This window comes from Cherax quadricarinatus, chromosome 8, assembly GCF_038502225.1.
Source record: "Cherax quadricarinatus isolate ZL_2023a chromosome 8, ASM3850222v1, whole genome shotgun sequence".
NCBI classification, from domain to species: Eukaryota; Metazoa; Arthropoda; class Malacostraca; order Decapoda; family Parastacidae; genus Cherax; species Cherax quadricarinatus.
In genome coordinates this window covers 12,757,414-12,781,542 of record NC_091299.1, presented here as the reverse complement: position 1 = coordinate 12,781,542, position 24,129 = coordinate 12,757,414, and the positions used below count along the sequence as shown (strand labels likewise).

The 24,129-nt window shown below is 41.2% G+C and overlaps 1 protein-coding gene across 1 annotated transcript in view; it reads right to left on the bottom strand.

The window, feature by feature from the left end:
* Positions 1-24,129, bottom strand: part of LOC128685314 (uncharacterized) — a 79,354-nt gene that overhangs the window by 23,352 nt on the left and 31,873 nt on the right. The gene's annotated exons all lie outside the window — the stretch shown is intronic.

Sequence of the window (24,129 nt, the reverse complement as noted above, 5' to 3'; positions counted from 1 at the left end):
TCGTGGCCACTTTGCAGGCGTTTATGTATCTTACTCTGTCAGCCAAGGAAGGAAGCCGGGCCTCAGATCTGAGACATACTGTGTTGGTCCAGATGGGGGCCCCAAGCATAGTTCTTATCGCCTGATTTTGTACGACCTCCACCCTGTCCCTGCTCTGCGGGAAGAGATGAGCTAACGCCGGTGCACCGTAGTCAATGAGCGAGCGTATAGCTTGTATATACAAGCGAAGTACATCTTTGCTTGCCCCTGCACGGTGCCTCGTCATGGCTCTCATGGCGTTGAGTCTGAGTAGAGCACGTGACCTGACATACTCGGCCTGTTTCTGAAAGGTCAGCTTTTTATCAATGTAGATTCCCAAGTACAGGTAGGAGCCTGTCCACTCAAGTTCTATATCGTGAATACGTAATCTATTCACAGGATCTGGTCCCTTGAACATCATTGCAAGAGATTTCTCGGCCGAGATCTTGAGGCCTAGTTCTTTGCAAGACTGCGTAATTAGGTCCAAAGCTCTCTGAGCCTGTCGTTCTAAATTACCTTTCCCATTCACTACGAGTGCAAGATCATCAGCATAGCTGAGGAGCTGTGTACCACTATGAAAGGGAAGGCTCACAAGTTCCTGCATAAGGATGTTAAACAGGGTAGGACTGAGCACACCTCCTTGTGGCGTACCGTTTTCCAGGGATTTAAAGGAAGAGTAGTGTCCCTGAAAGCTGACACAGGCCTGCCTGCCCCTAAGGTAGGACTCTATCCAGGCCAGGAGGCGTCCTTTGATTCCCTTCCGAGCTAGTATTGCCAGAATTGCTGTGGGGCTGGCTAGCTCAAATGCCTTTTCAAGGTCGAGGTAGACGACAATACTAGGTTTTTTGTTACTATCAGCAATCTGGCTTAGTAGAGTGGTTATGCACTCTGCTGTTCCCACTCCTTTGGTGAAGCCAAATATGTGATGATGAGAGGGTCCAAGTTTCCATAGGAGGCGGTTTAACACCATCCTCTCAGCAGTCTTGGCTAAGCAGCTGGTCAGCGATATGGGTCTCATACTGCCTGGGTCCTTGGGCTTTGGAATTGGTACGATGGTAGCTTTCTTCCAAGCTGCTGGGAGTGTCCTGGCCCTCCACGACTTGTTAATGACGTCTAGTATGGCCTCCCATCCACTCTGCCCAGCCTGTGCAATCATGGAGTATGTAACACCATCGATGCCCGGGGCAGTGTCACCTGTTTTCTTAATGGCACGTCAGAGTTCCAAGTCCGTGAGGTCTTCATCAGTCACATCTTCCGACTCACATGCAGCTTGTATCGTTAGCTGGCGCTGTGGCAGAAGATCCGTCTGTATATTCCGGATGTCCTGTGGGAGCTGAGTGGAGGCTCCCCTGGAAGTGAAAAGCTCCACTAGTTTCTCAGCTTCCTGGGATGGGTTCGGGTGTGCTGGTGGCCTCGGCTTGCTCTTGCCAATTGCTATGTTGAGCTTGCCCCATATCTCAGTTAAGGTGGTGTGATGCCCGAATGTTGAGCACCACTCCAGCCATTTCTCAGTTTTTACTCTGAGAGAGACTCTGCGGGCATGCTGCACAATGACTCTCAGAGTATTCCTGTTCTCTGCCGTAGGGCTACGCCTGTATAGCTTCCTAAAAGAGTTGATGCGGTGGTTCTGCTCCCGCACCTCGTCGTTGTAGAACCACCAGTCTCTTTTGTGAGTGCGTCCTGCGGACTTCTTTGGAATTGCGCACTCTGCTGCCTGGATGAGAACAGTGATTAGCTCCTGTTCAACCGTATCACAGTCTTCAGATAGAGAGTATGTGGACCACCAGTCATGAAGATAATCCTGGAACACCTTCCAGTTGGCCCTCTTTACGTCCCATCTAGGAGGCAGCACAACTGTGGGAGGCCTGTTGATGTTGAAGATGGTGATCACTGCAAAGTGACCACTGACAAGGTGAGGATGAGTTTCCTATGTGGCTCCTGCTGCGAGTTATCTTGACCCGACGGTAAGGTCGAGGCAGCCACCCAACAGGTGTGTGGGGTCTCCATTGTTTAGCAACTTTACCTCTGGAATATCGTGTAGGAGCATTGCTATGTGTCTGCCAGCAGCATTGGTTGCTGAGTGAGAGTGCAGCATTGGGTGATGTGCGTTGAAATCTCCACCCACAATAATACACTCAGTGCGTGCTAGTGCGAGGAGCTCTGCAATGTTGAGGGTGTGTCTTGGGTTCTTGTAGATGTTATAGATGGTAATGGGCGCCCCAAGTATGTGCACAAGGATGGCCTGTACCTCGACATCCTCCCCACAGTCCACAGGGTTGGCTATAACCTCGTGAGGTATTGTATTGGATATAAATACAGCTGTGCCTCTGCAGTGAACGCCCGGGTCCATGTGCCGAAAATACCCAGCAAAACCGGGTAGTCTTGGGCACATAGTCGGGACAGTCAGAGTTTCTTGTAGCAAGACGATGTCAACCCGATCCTGAATTAGTGCTTCCAGCAAGAGGTGCTGTTTGCCCCTCAGGCCCTGAATGTTCCATTGTAGGACCTTGAGGGTGTGATTTGGTACCGAGGTTATTCCATCGCTGTTGTTTCCTGAGCTGGAGACTCAGTCCTACCCGCTCTGAGAACCTGCAAATTCATGGCATCCACTGTCTCCTCTTCGGTCAGAAAGCACACTCTCAGGAGCGTACTGACCATCTGCCGGAATGCGCTCTGTTGTTACATGGAGTTGATTGTGTTGCAAATAAGATCCGTGAACACCTTGATGAGTGCTACGAGATCCTCCCTGGTGAGGGCCTGCTTTGGGGTTGGGTTCGAAACAGTGGATATTATCTGGGCTGTTGTGGTCTGTAGGGACTGCTGAGGGTTGGATTTCTTTATTGTATGCACCGTGGTCTGTTGCTGTATACCAGGTTGGGTAGCCGGGATCTGCTGGTGAGGTGCCAGTTGAGTCTGCAAAGCGCCTGTGCCGGTTAAGGAGTGCCTGCGTTGTCGTGCTATGGCCGGTGGGGGCTCGTTTAGTGCCTCCTGCTGATCGCATTGACCAGATGCACCCTGTTGACGCCTCCTGTTCCTCTTGTTTCTGTTTCTTCGTTGAGGTAGGGGTGCAGGACGTACTTGACCTTGACGCCTGGTTGAGGCTTCGAGGGTTGGGAATTCCTGGGCATTGACTTGGGTTGGCTGCTGAGAGATCTGCGGTATGGCAGGGTTCTCTGCACCCATCGTTTGCTGAGAGTGATGATCCGTCGTAGCCTGTTGCCGAGTTTTTGGCGTCTTCCAGACTTCTTGAATTCTGGCGAGCCTCTCGGGGCATCGAGGATTCCAGGCATGGTGTTTCTGCCTGCAGTTCGGGCATTGTGGAGTGGGTGGCGATGCATTTTTCAGCTTGGTGATGCATTCCTCGGTAGGGTGGTGCTGGCTGCAGACACCGCAGATTACTCTGTTCGGACAGAGTGCACCCAGGTGTCCATAACGCTGACACTTGAAACAGCGAACTGGTTCTGCTGTGAAGGTCCTGACATCGTACCTGCCCCAAGAACCGAGGTCCAGCTGGGATGGCAGTGGTCCTACATGCTGGATGAGGACCTGTCGGGTTGGTGCGTTGCCTGCCGTCTTTGCCTTGAGACGTTGAGCTGACACCACACTGGGGTGAGCTGCTACTGCCTCGATGGGCATCATCAGCGGGTATCGCATCACTACACCCTTGGTGATCTTCTGCCGAGAGTCCAGTTCCTCCAGGGTGAATGAGCGATCTGTCTCCATGACTCTCTTCAAGGTGGTATACATTTCCTTGTTGAGAGGAGTCAATATTGGTTCTCCCCTCAAGTTGAACCATATCTTGAACTTCAGGTTGTGTCATGATTCCAGGTATGAAACAACCCCATAGTGGGTTCTGTGGTCCCCGTAAGACTTCACCTTGAATTTGCCAGGTCGGCTGAGCTGGTTTGCCTGCTCCTTGGACGGACGGCGCTTCTTCTTGTTGTCCACAGTGTTCCATCCCTCTTGGTTTTCGGGGGGTGGGGTGTTTATTTCCTCCCCTGTTTCTATTGTCACTGGCTCCATGGTTGGGACTGTCAGCTCTGCTACAATGTGAGCAGGATCTTCCTCTTCTTCGCTAGAATTTCGCCCCACATTACCAAATCTGAGTCCTCCGTCGTGTTCATGGAGCATCGTGGCCTCTTCTTTTCGGCAGAAGCCATGTGCCTTTCTTGTGATAAGGTAGTGAACTCCTTGAACTGAGTGTGTGTCAAATGTACGAGTAAAGCATCAAAGGAAGGTATATAAAGGGGTAGCCCACACCTCACTATCAGATCCCACAACAACGAAACACCTGACGCGAGGCAGCAGGCCCGCTGGCCGAACTAGACAGGTCCTTCATACAACCCACCAACGAACTATTCTACTCAAGAAAGAAGAAATTTAAAAAATTATTATTTGTCCAATGTATTATTAAATGCTTCCCAAATTCTATTAATTATAAATGGATCTAATTTATATAAACCAAAGGGAATATTCATATTATTGTCAAAACTGCTTTTTATGAAACAAGATTCAATTATATTCCTGTCGACCATGGACTTGCTTGATACTACTTTCTCAACTTTTTGAAAATCAATTGGATGGTTAAAATCTCTTACATGAATAAATAGAGCATTGGAATCTTGTCCAGTTCTAATGCTATATTTATGTTGTTTTAATCTTAGCTCGAGATTTTTACCAGTTTGACCGTAATAAACTTTATCGCAAATTTTACAAGGAATCTTATAGACACATCCATCAGCATTTTGGGGGGAATTCTTTATCAAAAGTTTTTTTTACTGTATCAAGATTTTTGAATACAACTTTAATATTAAAAGTCTTAAGAAGAGAAGGCATATCAACCAAGTTTTCATGGTAAGGGAGAACCAACATATTTTTAGTTGAATAAGGCTGGTTGTCCCTTTTTGGATTGTAAAAAGTATTTCTAGCAACTTTAAAAAATTTATCAATTACATTTCTTGGGTATTTCAAATCATTACCTATTTCATAAATTTTGGATATTTTCTCATCTATGAACTCTGGACTACAAATTCGTAAAGCTCTCAAAAACATTGATGAGAAAACAGACAGTTTAACTCTATCTTAATGGGAAGAATAACAGTGGACATAGGAACAGTTATTTGTAGGTTTTCTGTAAATTTTAAATTTGAATTCATTATTACCCTTAATAATTAAAACATCTAGAAAAGGCAAAGAGTTATAAGCCTAACATCAGGTTGGTAGCTAAAAAGATCAGGTGTTTCGTTGTTGTGGGATCTGATAGTGAGGTGTGGGCTACCCCTTTATATACCTTCCTTTGATGCTTTACTTTCATTGTTCCTTGATAATGTGAGTAGTCACGAAAGCGCTTGGAACTTCTCTATTCTTTCACAGTGGTTGTTTTGCATATTCTGAAATCACCTGTTTACTGTGATCTTATTGCATATATATATATATATATATATATATATATATATATATATATATATATATATATATATATATATATATATATATATATATATATATATATAAGAATCTAAAAGGGATTCCATATTTTGCACCAGAGGTGGATCCTATGTATATACATTGTTGCGTGTAATGTTGCAGAAATTAGTAAGGGATCTCAGAAGACTGGTTCAGAGCTACGCTCTTCCTAAGAATGAGGATGGGGGCAGAAAACGCTCAGTGCCCCAGCACTCGCATTCTTGGGCACCGAGTTTATCTATCCCACCACACTGTCTGCCCTTAGATGTCCCCTTCAGGTTCAAGTAAGTCTGTCGTAGACCCGTTTCCCTTTTCTTTAACCGTGTAGAAATTTCTTAAGACATATGCCACACACATCTATATTCAGAATGTAAAGTCCTTTAAATTGTCCTGAAGCCTGACTGATAATTTTAATAACTGTCATGTTACCAATGTTAATTTGGCTAGGTAACCACTCCATTACCTTTGCTTGTGGGCTGACTATCCTCTGTTCTGCCTCCCATACTCATTCTTAGCAAGAGCGTCCCTCTGAACGAATCTGCTGAGATCTCTTTCTCATTTCTGCAACACTGTAACACGAAATGAATGAAGCTGTCATTCAACTCCCCCTGTGGTTGTTTATATATATGCTTAATAATTCGCAAACAGGCTCCCTAAAGTTATTGAGGCATTTGTAGTGTTATGACTATCACCGAGTCTCTCCATCTTCACTTCCAGCATGCTACAATACCTTCATAAGGAAAAATCTCGTTTTGTTGCGTTTTTTCCTCGATATTTCACCTTAACACAAAATAATGCTAAGAAAAGAAGTGAAATGTTTTATTTCTTTGAAGTATGAACTCAAGTAGACTTTCCACACATTACACGTTATTTAGCTGCCGGAAGACTATTTATTGCAAGCGTATTGGGGACAGCTGCATGCTTTGTTTTTACATAAAGTCAAATATCAGAAAGAAAAAAGATAAGGTGGGGAGGATTTTCTTTTTATAAATATCCATCATCTTTTTCCAGATGACATTTAATCAACAGACTTCTCGGTATCTGAAGGAAAGCTAACATTCTCATACATATCAAAATAATCAGCAAAAACAGTACATGATTGCATTGATTGGTTAAATCAACACGTTGAAAATTATCCTAAAACTTAAGTTGTTTGTGCATTTTTTTCCACAGATTCGTGTGAAGTAACTGGGCATTTTCCTTTAGAATATATTAGTTGCGCTACGTTAATAGTGTGAGTGGGCCACCATAGCCTAGTTCATCAGCTGGTCTCCAGGGATGCCTAACTACTAGCGTGGAAAAACATTTAAAACAGGCCAAATGAATATCACACATCTTTTCCATAATATACAATATTTAGGTTGTTAATTTCAACGGAACATAGAACAGGTTAATCATAATTTCGGTAGTCCCCAGGTAGTTCAATCTTCCAAAGTTTCTTGGCAATTCGCTGACTGTACTACTCGCGGGCAATAAGACAAGTTGTTAGGTTTATGGCCGACTGACTGGTATTAACAGGAACTGTTTATCATACGGGTTTACCACTTTGCCGTGGCTAATGTGACCGGTGTATCCTACAGGCACCTGCTTGAAGGCACCCTAGAGGAGAACAACATCATTGATGGTGCCAGGATCACTCTCCTACCTGGAGCACTGACGAGTAGTCTAGTTCCACCAAGGTACAGATATTAATGTTATCTTAAAGTCTATGATGAAGAAAGAATTCATGACTTCATGATTCGTCATTTCTAGATTTTAAGAGTGAGGTAGTAAATGGGAGATTTATTAACTGATGAGAGATTAAGAACACACTGACAGAAGTTTATAAGAACATAAGAACATAAGAAAGGAGGAACACTGCAGCAGGCCTGTTGGCCCATACTAGGCAGGTCCTTTACAATTCATCCCACTAACAAACATTTGACCAACCCAATTTTCAATGCCACCCAAGAAACAAGCTCCGATGTGCAAGTCCCTCTCAAATCCAACCCCTCCCACTCATGTACTTATCCAACCTAAATTTGAAACTACCCAAAGTCCCAGCCTCAATAACCCAACTAGGTAGACTGTTCCACTCATCAACTACCCTATTTCCAAACCAATACTTTCCTATGTCTTTTCTAAATCTAAACTTATCTAATTTAAATCCATTACTGCGGGTTCTCTCTTGGAGAGATATCCTCAAGACCTTGTTAATATCCCCTTTATTAATACCTATCTTCCACTTATACACTTCGATCAGGTCTCCCCTCATTCTTCGTCTAACAAGTGAATGTAACTTAAGAGTCTTCAATCTTTCTTCATAAGGAAGATTTCTAATGCTATGTATTAATTTAGTCATCCTACGCTGAATGTTTTCTAACGAATTTATGTCCATTCTGTAATATGGAGACCAGAATTGAGCTGCATAATCTAGGTGAGGCCTTACTAATGATGTATAAAGCTGCAGTATGACCTCTGGACTTCTGTTGCTTACACTTCTTGATATAAATCCCAGTAATCTATTTGCCTTATTACGTACGCTTGGGCATTGCTGTCTTGGTTTAAGGTTGCTGCTTACCATAACCCCCAAGTCCTTTTCGCAATCTGTATGGCTAAGTTCTACATTATTTAACTTATAAGTGCTAGGGTTATGGACACTCCCGAGCTTCAGAACCTTGCATTTATCTACATTGAACTGCATCTGCCACTTTTCTGACCAAGAGTAGAGTTTGTCTAAATCCTCCTGAAGTTCCCTAACATCTACGTTTGAATCAATTATCCTACCTATCTTCGTGTCATCGGCGAATTTGCTCATATCACTAGTAATTCCTTCATCAAGATCATTGATATATATTATAAACAACAACGGGCCCAAGACTGATCCCTGTGGAACGCCACTTGTTACTGATCCCCACTCGGATTTAACCCCATTTATGGACACTCTGTGCTTCCTGTCAATGAGCCATGACTCGATCCACGAGAGCACTTTTCCCCCAATGCCATGAGCTGCTACTTTCTTCAACAGTCTTTGGTGCGGAACTCTATCAAATGCCTTACTAAAATCTAAGTAAATAATATCAAATTCTTTATCGTGGTCAACAGCCTCAAAAGCTTTACTGAAGAAAGTTAATAAATTAGTTAGACAAGACCGGCCTCTTGTGAATCCATGCTGAGTATCATTAATCAAGCTATGCTTATCGAGATGGCTATAATTGACTCTAGTAATTTGCCTACAATTGAGGTCAGGCTTATTGGGCGGTAATTTGACGGTAACGACTTGTCCCCTGTTTTAAAAATAGGAATTACATTAGCCATCTTCCACATATCAGACACTACACCTGTTTGAAGAGATAAATTAAAAATATTAGTTAATGGTTCACAGACTTCCATTTTGCATTCCTTTAGAACCCTTGAAAAAACCTCATCAGGACCCGGTGACTTATTTTGCTTCAGTCGGTCTATCTGCTTCACAACCATTTCACTAGTGACTGTGATGTTACATAATTTATCTTCTTCTGGCCCACTATAAAAATTAATTACCGGAATATTATTAGTGTCTTCCTGTGTAAAAACCGAGAGAAAATAATTATTTAAAATCGAGCACATTTCATTCTCTTTGTCAGTAAGATGCCCATAGTTATTTTTAAGGGGACCTATCTTATCTCTGACTTTTGTTCTATATACCTGGAAAAAACTTTTTGGGTTAGTTTTAGAATCCCTAGCAACTTTAATTTCATAGTCCCTTTTAGCTTTTCTTATCCCCTTTTTAATGTCCCTCTTAATGTCAATATACTGATTCATAAGATGACCCTCGCCTCTTTTGATACGCCTATAAATTCCTTTCTTATGCCCTAGTAGATATTTCAGCCTATTATTCATCCATTTTGGGTCATTTCTATTTGATCTAATTTCCTTATAAGGGATAAACGTTCTTTGAGCAGCATGAATTGTGTTCAGAAAACTGTCATATTGATAGCTCTCTTCGTTACCCCAGTCAACAGATGATAAGTGTTCTCTAAGCCCATCGTAATCTGCTAAGCGAAAATCTGGGACTGTTACTGAGTTATCCCTACTATCATACTTCCATTCAATTCTAAATGTAATTGATTTGTGGTCGCTAGCACCCAGTTCCTCTGAAACTTCTAAATTATTAACAAGGGATTCATTGTTTGCCAGAACTAAGTCAAGCAGGTTATTTCCCCTTGTAGGTTCTGTCACAAACTGCTTCAAAAAACAATCCTGAACTACTTCTAAGAAATCGTATGATTCTAAATTCCCAGTCAAGAAATTCCAATCAATATGACTAAAGTTAAAGTCTCCTAGAATTACTACATTATCGTGCCTTGTGGCCCTAACAATTTCCTCCCATAGTAATCTCCCCAGGTCCCTATCTAAATTTGGGGGACGGTATATCACACCTAAAATTAATTTTTCATGCCCCTCTGAAAATTCTATCCAAACAGACTCTGTATGTGTTACTTCAGACTTAATACCCGTTTTTATGCAACAGTTCAAGCGATCTCGGACATACAATGCCACCCCACCCCCCTTCCCGATACTTCTATCTACTTGGAACAATTTAAAACCCTGAATGTGACATTCTGCAGTCATGTCCCGACTTTTTGAATTAAACCACGTCTCAGTAATGGCAAATACATCTATGTTACCTGCACTAGCAACTAGTCTCAACTCGTCCATCTTATTCCTAGCACTGCGACTATTTGTGTAATAAATTTTTAATGACCCTCCACTCTCTTTACCCTTCCTGCTCCTTTCTGTTATTCCACTAAACCTATTACTGTCCTTGTCAATTAGTGCCACTGGCTTTCCAATATCCACCTCATTTTGCCTATTACTAGTTCTCCTAGTACTCAAGTTACTACCCTGCGACTTCACAGTTTTCCCGCCAAAACCCATACCACTAACTATTCCTAGTTTAAAGACCTAACAGCTCCCACCCCACACCTAGATAAGTGAACCCCATCCCTGGCATACATGTCATTTCTGCCATAGAAGAGGTCCCAGTTGTCAATGAATGTTACCGCATTTTCCTTACAGTATTTGTCCAGCCAGCAATTGACACCAATTGCTCTGGACAACCATTCATTTCCAACTCCTCTCCTTGGCAAAATGCCACATATGACAGGTTTCCCACCCTTCCTCCTAATTATCTCTATTGCTGACCTATACCTGCTAATCAGGTCCTCACTCCTACGTCTGCCAACATCGTTGCCTCCAGCACTGAGACAGAAAATAGGATTGCTCCCATTGATTATTATTATTATAGGGATTACTGCAAGTCTAAATTAGTCAATTTCGATTGTGTTAATTTGTCAAGTCCATTCATGGCTAATTTACATCTGATAAAACTTACAGAATCAGCCGGACTTAATCTGTAACCGACTCTTTATTACACGAGCTTACTAATTTCTCAAGTAGTTTAATTTCTGGATCCTATCTGGCTAGAAAAGCTCATAAACTTTGCTGTTGTTCCGAGCAAGTTTTGCAAAGTTACTCCATTGTAACGAACAGGAAACTCCTGGCTTCCCAAGGTTCACCCAGACTCCCACACAGCAACTGGTCACACCCAATGGTGCTTCACCTGACCAAGTAACGAACACATTTACAACGTCACGTCAGTTTTGTTTGGTTGTCACAAACTTATTGATTTGACGACTTACACGGTACGGCGCGAAGTAACAGTTGGTCAACATAAACAGTGATTGTAGATGAATGGTTCAGAGAACCGACAAGTTGATAAATTAGACACATGTGCAACACTTGGGTATCTTTAATGAGGAAACATTTCGCCACACAGTGGCTTCATCAGTCCATACAGAGGAGAATCGTTAAGAACGGGAGGAGAATGAGGTCATCAGTTCCTCAGGCTTGAGTCGCTGACACTGCAACTTCTTGGGATCTTAATACTGAGGAATTCCTCACTTGCCTAACCCTTGGGCACGACCTACTTCCACATTGGACAAATGTGACACCACCTACGACTGCTGCACCTCATCATCTGCCTACGGTATATAAGCTACTTCTTCGCACATATGCTGTATTCCTTTCAAGATTGACGGACTGATTACATCGACTCAAGGCAGAGGGACTCATTACCTCAAACTCCTCCTGTTCTTCACGATTCTCCTTTGTATGGACTGATGAAGTCACTGTGTGGCGAAACGTTTCCTCATTAAATATACCCAAGTGTTGCACATGTGTCTAATTTATCATCATAAGCAGTGATTGAACGTTAATTAATAGCCTTAGAAGCGATCTTTTTGCCGAATGCTGTGGGAGGTTGGGGCTTAACATCCGAACTTAAAGATCTGTGTAGACTGTAGACTATAGTCTACACTTTACAGTATAGAGGAATCAATGTCTAAAGGAAGACATCGCAAGGGATCTATTTTTATGGATTAGTAGTTGTGAGATTTGGGAATATTTTACACGGATCCACTGTGGAATATAATTTTTATTATAGTTAATTATTTATTCTCTACCGGCTTTGTACCGTTACGAAGACAGGGAAGACCTGTCTAAATCCAGACAATAATTCAGTCAGTTTTTAACACAATGAATATTATACATTATCTGTAGTCGGTTATGATAACAGAAAACAAAGAAGCTCATTTTGTGGGAAGGAGAGGTGCAGAGTAGTAGTAGTAGTAGTGGCTCCATTTTCACTATTACTACTACTACTCTGCACCTCTCCTTCCGACAGTATTTAAGTCTCTGCACTGTCGCTTGATCTTCAGATAGTTCCTGACTATGGAACTGAACTGCTCCAGGCTGAGGGACTGACAACCTCAAATTTTACGACTTCAAGGGTGATGGACTGATTACATCGTCTTCACATCTCTACTGTTCCTGCCTACTTTCTGTATTCGACTGAAGAAGCCTACTGTGTAGGCGAAACGTTTCGGAATAAAGTTGTCTAACTGTTGCATATGTGTCTTACCTAACAAGCTCATTTTGTTTGACAAAATATATTTTATCGAAAAAAGCTAAGTATGATAACACATAAGAACATAAAAAACATAACGAAGAAACACTGCAATAAGCCTACATGCTAGGCACGTCTGACACATATTTGAATGTTAGTCATTGCCACCGTGGTTGGCAAACTGCAGCAGTGAGCACTGATTTACTGACCTGCCTCAGTTTTCTGATTGTAGCAATAAGTAAAGACGAGCTCAGTATATACGAGTAAATGTCGGGTAAAAGGAAAGTAATACTAGTTGTTACAAATAAAGATGACAAGAGGATTACAGTTAATGTGAAGTGATAAGACCCAGCCAAATGTAAACCTGTAATAATCTCACATTACTTTTAATCACTCATGTCACTTACATTTATGAGCGACTCACAATACCCGACTCATGCTTCTGATTCTATATATGAGCCTTTCTCTGCTTATTACACTAGATGCACCTGAAGATGTGGGAAGAAATGTACGGATACACAGACACACACACACTATATATATATATATATATATATATATATATATATATATATATATATATATATATATATATATATATATATATATATATATATATATATATATATATATATATATATATATATGCAAAACAACCACTCTGAAAGAATAGAGAAATTCCAAGAGCTTTCGTGACTACTCACATAGTTCCTTGATAATGTGAGTAGTCACGAAAGCGCTTGGAATTTCTCTATTCTTTCAGAGTGGTTGTTTTGCATATTTTGAAATCACCTGTTTACTGTGATCTTATTGCATATATATATATATATATATATATATATATATATATATATATATATATATATATATATATATATATATATATATATATATATATATATATATATATATATATATATATTAACACACTGGCCGATTCCCACCAAGGCAGGGTGGCCGAAAAAGAAAAACTTTCACCATCATTCACTCCATCACTGTCTTGCCAGAAGGGTGTTTTACACTACAGTTTTTAAACTGCAACATTAACACCCCTCCTTCAGAGTGCAGGCACTGTACTTCCCATCTCCAGGAATCAAGTCCGGCCTGCCGGTTTCCCTGAACCCCTTCATAAATGTTACTTTGCTCACACTCCAACAGCACGTCAAGTATTAAAAAACATTTGTCTCCATTCACTCCTATCAAACACGCTCACGCATGCCCGCTGGAAGTCCAAGCCCCTCGCACACAAAACCTCCTTTACCCCCTCCCTCCAACCTTTCCTAGGCCGACCCCTACCCCGCCTTCCTTCCACTACAGAGTGAAAACATCATCAAAGAAATATGCAAGGAGGACACAACTGAGATAGTAAATTTTCAGAGAATAGGGGGGTACTTGAAGGGAAGAAATCGACCAGTCAAGCTGATTTTCTATACCGAAACAGTGTTAAACAGGATCCTGCAAGAGAAATCACGGTGAAGGAATCATCAACATACAAGAGGGTGTTCCCAGACCGAGACAGAACAAAATCAGTATGACAGCAACTGAGGGAGAGGACACAGAATTGAAAGGGGCTAGGAAGAGAGACAAGGACAGAATCAGCAGAGGACAACCAGAGCAGGGCAGAGCAACAAGCACAAGCACGCACAGAATCACCCCTAGAACCCCACAGCCAAACATGCTATCCCAACACTAACCACAATCCACACAGCCCCCGCCCCACACTATGCTGTAGAATCCCACAGCCCATTGCCAGGTCCCCCACCCTCACAGACCCCCTAAAACACAGTGTTGGAGAGGAAACTGAAGGTATGGTATACCAATGCTGATGGAATAATGAATAAATAGGAGTGGCACGAAAGAGTCAAAGAGGCATCACCAGACATCATATAAGAACATAAGAAAGAAGGAACACTGCAACAGGCCTACTGACCCATGCGGAGCAGGTCCATGTCCCCTACCCCGGATTAGACCAATGACCCCCCCTCCGGATTATCCCAATGACCCACCCAGTCTGGTCATCCCCACTCAAGGATGGAGCACTGTACCAAACCCAGCAGCGCAAGCTAGTCAGGTCCAACTCACACCCACCCACACCCACTCATGTATTTATCTAACCTATTTTTAAAACTACACAACGTTTTAGCCTCAATAACTGTACTCGGGAGCTTGTTCCACTCATCCACAACTCGATTACCAAACCAGTGCTTTCCTATATCCTTCCTGAATCTGAATTTTCCAACTTGAAACCATTGCTGCGAGTCCTGTCATGGCTGGAAATTTTCAGCACGCTATTTACATGTTGTTGAATTAGACACATGTGCAACTCTTGGGTATCTTTATTGAGGAAACGTTTCGCCACACAGTGGCATCATCAGTCCATACAAAGGAGAAACTTGAAGAACATGAGGAGAATGAGGTAATCAGTCCCTCAGCCTTGAGTCGATGTGGTCAGTCCATCAATGTCCATCATGAAGCCACTGTGTGGCGAAACGTTTCCTCAATAAAGATACCCAAGAGTTGCACAAGTGTCTAATTCAACAACATGTCGGTTCTCTGAACCATTCATCTACACACTATTTACATCCCCTTTATTTATTCCTGTTTTCCATTTATACACCTCGATCATATCCCCCCTAATTCTACGCCTTTCGAGAGAGTGCAGATTCAGGGCCTTCAGTCTATCCTCATAGGGAAGATTTCTGATACATGGGATCATCTTTGTCATCCTCCTTAGTACGTTTTCCAGAGCATTTATATCCATTCTGTAATACGGTGACCAGAACTGAGCAGCATAGTCTAAATGAGGCCTAACCAAGGATATATAGAGTTGAAGAACAACTTAAGGACTTCTATTATTTATACTTCTAGATATGAAGCCAAGAATTCTGTTAGCTTTATTGCGAACACTAATGCACTGTTATCTTGGTTTTAGGTTACTGCTAACCAGAACTCCTAAATTCTTTTCGCAATCGGTAGTATTAAGATCTACATTATTTAGTTTACATGTGGCATGGTTATTTAACTGTCCAACATTTAGAACTTTGCATTTGTCAATATTAAACTGCATCTGCCACTTCTCCGACCATTGCGTCAGTCTATTCAGATCATCCTGGAGTGCTCTAATGTCCTCATTAGAATGAATTGGACGGCCTATTTTGGTGTCATTAGCAAATTTGCTTATGTCGCTATTTATTCCCTCATCTACGTCGTTTATGTAAATTGTGAACAACAACGGGCCCAACACTGACCCCTGAGGAACAAACCAAGCTCACAGGATTGATAACAGATGCCATCTTTCCAATGGGATATCAGATCTTGAGGAAAGACAGAGGGAGCAGAGGGGGTGGAGGAGTGGCACTGTTCATCAAAAACTGATGGGATTTTGATGAGCTGGAGAGAGAAAACAGAGAAGAAGCAAGAGACTAACTACATATTAAGAACACTTCAGTCTGGAGGTGCCGAGGTGGTAAGTGCTGTGATGTATAACCCACCACAGAAAAGTGGGAGGCCAAGGCAAGAGTGTAATGAGAGTAATAGAGCGATGGTTGACATACTGGCTGAAATGAGCAGAAGGGTTTATTTGAGCAGGGCAAACCTGCTGATTATGGGTGACTTCAACCACAAGGAAGTCGACTGGGAGAACCTGGAGCCACATGGTGGCCCAGAAACGTGGAGGGCTAAGATGATGGAGGTGTTACTGGAAAAGCTCATGTACCAATACATAAGGGACACTACCAGAGAGAGAGAGAGAGAGAGGAGAGAACGAATCAGCGAGGCTGGACCTAGTATTCACTTCGAGCAGTGCAGATATTGAGGGCATCATATATGAAAGACCCCTCGGGGCCAGTGATCACGTGATTCTGAGCTTCGAGTATATAGTAGAGTTACGAGTGGAGAGGGAAGCAGGAAGGGCAGGACGAATGAAGCCAAACTACACGAGAGGGGACTACACAGGCACGAAGAATTTCTTGCACGGGGTTCAATGGGACAGAGAACTGGCAGGGAAGTCAGTAAACGAGATGATGGAATATGTGACAACAATATGCAAGGAAGCTGAGGAGTGGTTTATACTGAAGGGTAATAGAAATAACGAGAAAGCCAGTATGAGCCTTTGGTTCACCCAAAGGTGTAGTGAGGCCAAAACCAAGTGTGCTAGAAAATAGAAGAAGTATAGAAGGCAAAGGACCCAGGAGAATAAGGAGAGAAGTCGCAGAGCCAGAACTGAATATGCTCAGGCAAGGAGGGAGGCCCAACGACAATACAAAAATGACAGTAGCAAAAGCCAAATCTGACCCGGAGCTGTTGTAAAGCCAAATCAGGAGGAGAACAACAGTCAAGGACTAGGTAATCAGGCTGAGGAAGGAAGGAGGGGCGATCACAAGAAACGACTGTGAAGTACGTGAAGAGCTCAACGTGAAGACAGAAGGGATTCCAGGAAGACGAAGAGGTGGGGTACACCATCAAGTGTTGGACACAATACATACAACCGAGGAAGAAGTGAAGAGGTTCCTGAGCGAGCTAGATACCTCAAAGGCGATGGGGCCGGATAACATTTCTCCATGGGTCCTGAGATAGGGAGCAGAAGTACTATGTGTACCACTAACAACAATCTTCAACACATCTATCGAAACAGGGCGACTACCTGAGATATGGAAGACAGCAAATGTAGTCCGGTTTTAATAAAGGAGACACACACGAAGCATTAATCTACTGACCAGTGTCAATGACATGTACAGCATGCAAAGTCATGGAGAAGATTATCAGGAGAAGAATGGTGGAGCACCTAGAATGGAATGAGCTTATCAACGACAGCCAGCATGGTTTCAGGGACAGGAAATCCTGTGTCACAAACCTACTGGAGTTCTATGACAGAGTGACAGCGGTAAGACAAGAGAGAGAGAGGGGTGGGTAGACTGCATTTCCTTGGACTGTAAGAAGGCGTTTGACACAGTTCCCCACAAGAGCTGTAGGACCAGGCAGGGATAGCAGGGAAGGCACTGCAGTGGATCAGGGAATAGCTGTCAGGAAGACAACAGCGAGTCATGGTACGTGGTGAGGTGTCAGAGTGGGCGCCTGTAACGAGCGGGGTTCCACAGGGTCAGTCCTAGGACCGGTGCTGTTTCTGGCATTTGTGAACGACATGACGGAAGGAATAGACTCCTAAGTGTCCCTGTTTGCAGAGAAGAATTCAATCGAATGAGGACCAGGCAGAACTACAAAGGGATCTGGACAGGCTGCAGGCCTGGTCCAGCAACTGGCTCCTGGAGTTCAACCCCACCAAGTGCAAAGTCATGAAGATTGGGGAAGAGCAAAGAAGACCGTAGACGGAGTACAGTCTAGGGGACCAGAGACCACAAACCTCATTAAAGAAAAAGGATCTTGGGGTGAGTATAACACGGGGCACATCTCCTGGGGCGCACATCAACCAAATAACTGCTGCAGTATACGGGCGCCTAGCAAACCTAAGAGCAGCATTTCGACATTTTAATAAGGAATCGTTCAGGATCCTGTACACTGTGCACGTTAGGCCCATACTGGAGTATGCATCACCAGTTTGGAACCTACACCTAGAGAAAGTGCAAAGGTTTGCAGCAAGACTAGTCCCAGAGCTATGGGGTATGTCCAACGAGGAGAGGTTAAGGGAAATCGACCTGACGACACTGGAGGACAGGAGAGATAAGAGGGATATGATAACGACATATAAAATACTGAGAGGAATCGACAAGGTGGACAGAGACAGGATGTTACAGAGATGGGACACGGCTATAAGGGGTCACAGTTGGAAATTGAAGACTCAGACGAATCACAGGGATGTTAGGAACTATTTCTTCAGTCACAGAGTTGTCCGGAAGTGGAATAGTCTGGGAAGTGATGTAGCGGAGGCAGAATCCATACATAGTTTTAAGAAGAGGTATGATAAAGCTCATGGAGCAGGAAGAGTGACCTAGTAGCGACCAGAGAAGAGGTAGGGCCAGGAGCTGTGACTCGGCCCCTGCAACCACAACTAGGTGAGTGCATATACACATGTACACACACATACACTCAGACACACACACTCTCACATACACATATATCTTCACAAACACATAAATTCATGCACACAGACGCAAACACACTCAAACACATAAACACATATATATGAACACAAATACACACACACACACACACACACACACACACACACACACACACACACACACACACACACACACACACACACACACACACACCTCGCCTTCATTTCTGAAAATGTGTAATTAATTCCTAAAAGAAAAAATTAATAAACCACAACAAATCATTGTTTAAATCCTTTTTTTTTTTTGACGACTTCATAACATTCATATTGAGAAATCTCTCCTCAAGTCAAAAACCTTTTAAATCCTTCACTTTTTAGTTCTGGATTTGCAAGAGAATAAGTCGCCTCAGGTCCCTCGTTCACTGAAACAGTTTTAAAATGCTGGTAAGATTGTTACGCGGATTATTGCGTACAAGACACTCGCCTCGTCATGCTGCCCTGCTGAGTAACTCGACTCTCTCCACCTCGACGGGGAAGATGACCAGTTGTGTTGCAACTTTTTTTTACGAGAGAACAGATACATATTTCCCTTCAAGTGACAGGAGCCGTCATGGGAGTTTCACCATTAGTAAAGTTTCTCACACCATCTTCCTAGTTCATTTATTACTTGCAATTTGTGCGGGTTAAATCACATGACGTTACAGAAATCACCTGAAAATCAGTTGAAAAGTAAGTGAGATATGAAAGACCTGTGCGAAATTACGAAAGTGTTAACGACGTCGTTTTTGTGGGAGAGAGATGATCACCTCGCTGGAAGAACAATGTCATCGTGAAAGAACACTAATAAACATGTAGACTAAAAAACTTTAAGGAATGTAAAATAGTTTATTTTACATTTTCTCAAACTTCAAAGATGATAAAACAACCTGACCCAGACAGAAGACAAAAACTCATAGCAGACAGGAGAATGGAGGCTCGCGATTAACTCTTGATAAGCACGCCAGGACGTCCGTATGCCCTTCAGCAACGGACCACATGGAAAACAACACCCAAGAAAGTGCATCAAGGTGAAAAGTCCGGGATAACAAGAAGTCCTGAGAGGTCAGAACTCTGAGTATGTGTAAAGGATTCCAGGATCTCCAGGCTATAAAAACAACCATGATAAATTGATAGAGAGTTCGGTTCACAATCGAAATTACTTAGATTCGATCCTTATAAAAGTAATTTCTCTTACACGTTCACCTAATAATAAATAAGATTTTAGGTCACACAGAAGAAATTCAGGTTTGAAAAAAAAACAAGAAACAAAACTGAATATTTCGATCCTCCTCAAAACATAAATGTACATAATTAGCTAATAATTATCTCGTGAAAACGCAATGACACGAATGCAAACAACTAGAAGCACGGGTGGAGTTCGAACCCATGTCAAACCAATCCTAAATTTGGAAGACTGGTGCGTTAACCAAGGTACCATACCAGCCTCGTAAATTTTATCTAACTCGGTGTTCGCCCTTCTTAAACCAAACTCTTCTTACTTATATATTTGTCTATCCTATTTTCGAAGCTACTGCATAGTTCTAGCTTCGATAACTCTACTTAACAAATTGTTCCATTCGTCTTCCTCTCTGTTTCCAGACTAGAACTTTCCTACATCCTTTCTAAATCTTGAATTTATGCTACTTGAAGTCATTGTTTCTAGTTATTTTGGTAAGATATCCTAAGCATCCAATTTATATTCCCTATATCATTCAACAACTTTCAAGAAAGTACAGTTTTAGGGCTGTCCGTCGATCTGTGAAAAATAACTTGCATAAGAAATTAATTTTGTCACCCTTCTCTGCATTTTCTCTAACGCATTTATATATAATGTTCTGTATGGAGAAGTTAGGACTGCGTCGCAGTTCCTTACTAATGATGTGCATAGATGTAAAATAACCTTTGCTTATGCTTCTTAATATATATGCAATCAATCAGTTTGTTAGCTTTATTACGGACTATTGGACACTGCTGTATTTGGATCAAATTTCTCCTTGCCATAATTTCCAAGTTTTTATTATTAAGTTCTATATTATTCATTTTAATTTTAATTCCAGAAAATTAGGACAGTACAGTCTGCTACATTGAACATCATCTGTCACTTTTTAAACTACAACATTAAACTGTCTAAATCAAAGGTATCTCTGTGAATTTATTTGTAGGCCCATTTTTACGTCGTCAGTCTAATTACTCATGTCACATTATATTCTCTCATCAAGGCCATTAATGTAGATACTGAGCAGCAAGGGCCCCAGAGCTGATGCTTCCCGAGGAGGGATGTATATCTTAATCAGAGCTAAAATTAAAGTATTATAGTTTAGCTGTATTTAACCCAACTTACAAAAGTCCAGCCTAAATTTATTCAGTTTGGTTTATTTTAATTTTACAATCGTAGTTATAGCAACAATAAATTTACATTGCTTGTTTAGAAAAAAAAGGAATTGTTTCTTTATAAACCAGGATCTTAAACTCTTCCTAGTATGTCTGACAGTGATGATATTTATATTTTTCCCATGAATGATCATGAGAATAATGTAAACTATCTAAATCTTGTCATGAGGAAAATATATGTATATTCACGAAGCTTAGTCGCAAGAAGATTGTAACATTATTTTTATTTTAATATTCATGGTGAAGTGCTAAACCCATTAGGATAATCAGTGCTAAGGACTAGTAGGTTATCAGGTCTGATTCAGGGAAGGGAAGGGCAGCTACAGTTCATTGGATCAAGAGCCCTTCACCTGCTTTTGAAGGTCCGAGTGGCTAAATAAGTATAATTTACTTTTAAATATAATGTTTCAATATTCTTTGTCTCATACATACATAGACTGATTTATTCACAAAAAATTGTATGGTATGCAGTTTAAAAAACTGCATACTATACTGAGCTTAGCGATAGCTTATTGTGTATTCTCAGATATTAAGTGAAATGTGCAATGGAAGCAGATATATTTTGGGAAATGGATTTCTTTTTGTATATCCAAACCTAATCCAACGTAACCCAAGCCTAACCTAACCCAAGCCTAACCTAAATTAAGAGAAATTCTAGGTTACATTAGCTTAGGTTACATTACCTTAAGTTAGATTATCAAGTTAGGGTTTTCTTAAGATTTGCACAAATTTTCAGTAGCCACATAACACAACTCGTTTAATATGAAAGAATTTGCATAAAAAGCATCAGGAGCTACAGTTAATATTTATCCTAAAAAATTGCATCAAATTACCTTAGTAATCTAAAATGATCTTCCTTTAATTTACCTAGCTTAGTATAAATTTAGACTTTAGAGGTTAAGTAAGGACGGCTTAACCTTAGTCAGCATTATTTACTATCAACAATAAAATGTATACATTTTGTAATATTTCGATTAACTGTCTTATCTTAGTTCTAGCAAAATTTAGTAATATATTCTTGGCTTCTTTGGCAAAGCGAATAAGCCAAGTCGTTAATAAGCCATGTCATTTATGGTAATAGCTTTAAATAAAACGATCATTCACTCTAAACAAATGTTACTCTAGAAATACAGTCCTCTACTACAAAAGAATAAAATTTAAACACAAAGAATAGAATAAAATTTAAATATAAGGAAAAAATCTTCTTGAAACAATCCTGTGTCCTATGTAATATTCGAGTTGCGTAGAGGACATGACATGTATGGAAATGGACAATAATTCTCTTAGCCACGCATGCCAAGAAGATTCACTCCGCAAGAGAAAGGAAGAAATTCTATGAAGGAGGATAAAGAAAGCAATGTTTACGAAGCGAAGTGAGAGGCAGGAATATATAAGAGGGCGAGCGAGCGGGAGCATCATCACTACACAACCATGAAGCTCATGGTGAGTGGTAAACCCTCCTGTTGCTTTTGTCTATCTTTTCCTGTCGTATATTGCTGTTGCTAACAACAATCGCTTGCACAAAACTGACCTTCATGAAGCTTCAACACTGGCGCACCGACCAGTTTTACATTTATTATTATTATTATTATTATTATTATTATTATTATTGTTAACATAAGATGTTGTAGTTATAGTATTACTAGTATTAGACTTAGTATTAATAACAGTAGCACAATCTGTGCATTGATAGTAAGTGATATGATACTCGGCAATAACTTCAGAAATAACTCTATAATCGTCCAAGCTGCTAGTTAGCAACAGTGTCAAGCCTCCAACAGTAGCATTACCTCAGCGGTGAAATGCGCGAGTAACTTGACAAATTATGGTGTAAAAACATATTCTGTGGTTTAGAATTATATATTTGCTTCTTAAGCGACGGAATAGATTGTCTTTCAACTCATTTTATATTGGCCACAGTCTTCTCATGTGGTTACTGAGAGTAACCACATGAGAAATTAAATAGTATTAAACAGGTCTTCAATTACAGTTATCATTTTTTCGTAAGATATCGTGTCTTTCAGGACTGATGGTTTCAGTGCATCACTCGGTCTCACCGCGATGACTCATACATTTTTGACAACTGTCAGATTTCAAAAGAAATAGTTGTCAGGAGAGAAGAAACTCAAATGACTTGACAAACTTAGGCCACACTAGAATCACTCTTGGACATGCATTTACATATATATATATATGTCATTGCATATTCCAGGCGCTTGAAAAATAATACTTTTCACTGTAGTTATATTGTATATTACATCGACACCATGCCTAACCCTTCTAGGGTAGGGTAGGTGCCTGAGCCCGAGCCTTTAGCTCACAAGACTGTCATTCCCATTTGTCCCCTTGGGGCGAGGATGGCAGACCAGAGAGGCCTAGCTTGTGGCTAGGCCTGGGGACAGTTGGTCCCAAAGATGAGGAGGTACTTGTGCCTCCTCCCATGGGAGACTTAGGTCTCAGACACTCCCTAAAGAGGGAGTCAAGGCCGGGCCACTACTTGGAAAAGGCCCGGGCCGGGAGAATACCGGCTAATCTTTAACTAACTAATTGTATATTAATAAACATATCACCTGTTCCTTGTGATTTTATTGCATATACACATATGCAATAAGATCACAAGATCGCATATATATTGCCGTAGTTGTAGCCGTTATATTGGTAATAATGATACACACACACACACACACACACACACACACACACACACACACACACACACACACACACACACACACACATATATATATATATATATATATATATATATATATATATATATATATATATATATATATATATATATATATATATATATATATATATATATATATATATATATTGTGTATCATTATTGCCAATATGATGGTTATAACTACGGCAATAGAAAATATATGATTATGACACATTTCTAGTTGTGAACATCGTTGTCCTGCCTCACATCCCATTTTCTCCTCAGCATTTAGAGAGACCGTTTTCCAACGAATTTACATTCTTTCTGTAACATTAGGACCAGTAATGATCCCACATAATTTAATCAAGGCTTTCCCATCGATAAACCAGAAGCGAGGTGTAACCCAAGGACTTCTGTTTATTATACTTTAATTATTGTAATAAAGAAACTTTTACAACGTCTCATTCGGAATTGCTTCACTCGCTAGGAGCTTAATCATTTTGTTTACAAGCGCCGCACTTACTTACTTTCCCCGGGAACATCTAAGCGAGTATAGACAGGAAATGCGTCTGTCTGGCGCTCAGCAGACGGAGGATCAAG